The sequence below is a fragment of the Macrobrachium rosenbergii genome, chromosome 2, assembly GCF_040412425.1.
Source record: "Macrobrachium rosenbergii isolate ZJJX-2024 chromosome 2, ASM4041242v1, whole genome shotgun sequence".
Taxonomy (NCBI): Eukaryota; Metazoa; Arthropoda; class Malacostraca; order Decapoda; family Palaemonidae; genus Macrobrachium; species Macrobrachium rosenbergii.
Genome location: NC_089742.1, coordinates 67238689 through 67241505, shown reverse-complemented (window position 1 = coordinate 67241505; position 2817 = coordinate 67238689). Strand labels below are relative to the sequence as shown.

Below are 2817 nucleotides of genomic sequence, written 5' to 3'. Positions count from 1 at the left end.
CATCAAACGTATACATGTCCCAAGGTCAAAGACAGATTAACATATGGCTTTGATTTCCCATGCATTAGTTTACACTTCCTGTCTGAAATATGTGTTAATATCTTAATTTAAGGGATGTAATTTGATGTGAATACGGAGTCCAAGCAAAACATTTTACGTTGTTACATAAACTACAATGATCCTTTGCGTTCGTTAAGAAATTACTCACACCAAAAATTTCTCACATTTTCCTTCGTTTTACTCAAGGTTAAAATTGGAATATCACCCGACAGCTGCATGAGGTACAAGAGAATAATACTTAATTTCTCAGAGTCAAATTATGAGCGTAGTACTCTTATTGATGTGTCGGTACTTTACTTGGTATGGTCGATTGATTGATTGATTGTTCCCTGTAAACTGATGAAGTTTCCCGGAAGAGAAACCTTATAATGAAATTAATCCATATCGATATTCATTTTGATTTCAGTGAAAGAAATTTATTCGAAAAACAAGGTATACGATGGCTATTAATTAACTTAAAAGTAAAATAATTGTGTAAACAGAGCATGAATATCTACGATCACTGAAGTGCTGAATTTGATTAAAATCTCGTACAGAATTACTGAAAATGTGTCGAAATTTTCATTGTAATACTGAAAATTGGGAAAAAAGAATAAGTCATTGATTATCGTAACGTGACCTTTGGAACTTCACGAGAGCAGGATTCAGAGTAATTGTTAATCTCAGTCCTGTAAAAGAATTATAGATTATTACTTTGAAAGCCTCTCTCATGACATCAATCGGGGGCTTAGGATGGCCCACTTTAAAGCATCGCACTCATTTCCCAAATAGTTTTAAAGGAATTAGAGGTTCGAAAATAAATATATATAAACAATTCTCTCCATATGAGTAGAATAATCTTTTTGGAAAAGGACGACAAGTTTTTTAGAGAATAGAGAGAAAGAGTTAAGTATACCAGAGATTCAATCTTATCCGCGGTCTAAGGATGGTCGGAGTATGTTTAATATCGTAAGTGGAAATAGAGATGTATAAGATAAAGGAGGTAATGTTGTTATTCTTCTTCTAGGTGAGTGAAACAGTGCATTTGTATACATTAGTCCTGGAGCCAAGGGGCATTTTGGAGGTTGAAATGGCCGCGAAATCACCCACTTGATTTCGTTGGGGGATGCACAGTTTCTGGCTTGACTATTTCGTTTTTAGCCATTTTTAGTAGTTTGTACTGTCTTGAGCCTGTTTGATCTGTTTTTCACATGTTTACGCCCTTTAAGATCTTTGCAACGTTTTCTGGACACGTTTTTGGCTTTTGCCTACTGATATATTTGGCTAAGTTTTTCGCTTGTTGATATAATTTATTGCATGATTGTTCATTTTTGGTTAATTTTGTCAGGTTCCAATTCTCTCCTTTAGAAACCATGCGTTGACGGTATTACCTATATATAAAATTTTGCCAGGCCCATTCTACAATACCTTGGTGTCAGTCGGAATCATGTTAGAAGTAGATTCCCACATTTAGAAGAAACCTTGCTACATTTCATAGAGAAAAGCGCGCTCTTCATTCAAGAATTAGTTGTAGTGAATAGTCATATAGCTTCATGGAAAATGACGATAAAAGTCTCTTTAATATGAGCACCTAAAATATTCGTCAACAGCAAATTGTTTATCAGGAAAATAAAAGGCCAGAAATCTGTTGACACTAAAACTCCGGTAAACCTCAAAGGATTATTCATTTTTACAATATTTCTCATATTTATTTCATCAGTTACTATTCATTAACATCAAATCCTTTAGGATTATTTTGGTTTCATTTTTTAATTTTTTCACATTGTTTATATGAAACTTGAAATTTGTGTGCGTGTTTGTGTGTGTGTGTGTGAGATAGAGAGAGAGAATGACTGTGATGATAAAAACATTGGTAGTGACGATAATAGCGTCTTCATTCTTCTACGAGCTCCTAAAGTAAGATAAATTCAGGTATATAAGCCTTTAAGATTTGTGATGCTGCCTAAATTCGTTGTCAGATTATTTTTTTTACACAAGACCTATTTATATTTTTTCCTTTATGCCATAATTATTTTGTAAGATTAAATTAGATTTGCGTACTGGAATGTTGTGTTTGTAATAAAACATTTACCAGTAAGTAAAGATTGCCATATTTAGGGAATTTGTTGAAATTATGAGTTGCTTTTTTCATGGCATATCACTCTCCAGTGAAAACTAAAAATATCCACGCATCTATATCCACAGGTCTTCCACGCTGGAAAACTGTTGGATTACTCTACAGCTTATCTTGAACCCACAGAGTGCCGCTGGAAATGAGAAAGTAAAACGATTGCCCAGGGATTTTCCCAGGCGGTTCCCGTACCAGATATTACTCATAATTCAGCTAAAAAGGATCTATTGTATCGCTCCATCTGCGTTTTTATCAACGATGACATGTGAGTAGTCTTGCATCAGAATACTTCCTCTGACCCTATATTAGACGTTTATCCATTTTCTTTTGTTTCCCTCGTTCGTGAAACCCATTTAAGAACTTATGCAATACATCTGATAATTTTCTCTAATCGTTGGTGTAACAGGGAACAATGGTGTAATTTGAAGAATGCTTACTAGTGTTCTGCAAAAATTAGTTTTAAATATTACATTTCCAGTTACCTTTTCCGATTAGTTGAACGCCATAGGTTTTAGATTATCAAGAATATGTGTGTGTATGTGTGTGTGTGTGTATAGACATACGCAAGGAGGATATGCTATTATAAACTCATCCTCATTGGTATATATCTCCTTTATTAGTCGGATAAGTGTATTATTCATGTAACT

General features: G+C 34.1%; 1 long non-coding RNA gene across 2 annotated transcripts in view; it reads left to right on the top strand.

The window, feature by feature from the left end:
- The window catches only part of LOC136849928 (uncharacterized), a 378285-nt gene extending 375855 nt beyond the window's left edge, over positions 1 to 2430 (top strand). For both annotated transcript variants that reach the window (XR_010856479.1, XR_010856477.1), the window contains one exon: positions 2245 to 2430. This is a non-coding gene — a long non-coding RNA (uncharacterized lncRNA). The remainder of the gene's footprint in view (positions 1 to 2244) is intronic.
- Positions 2431 to 2817: the final 387 nt, after the last annotated feature.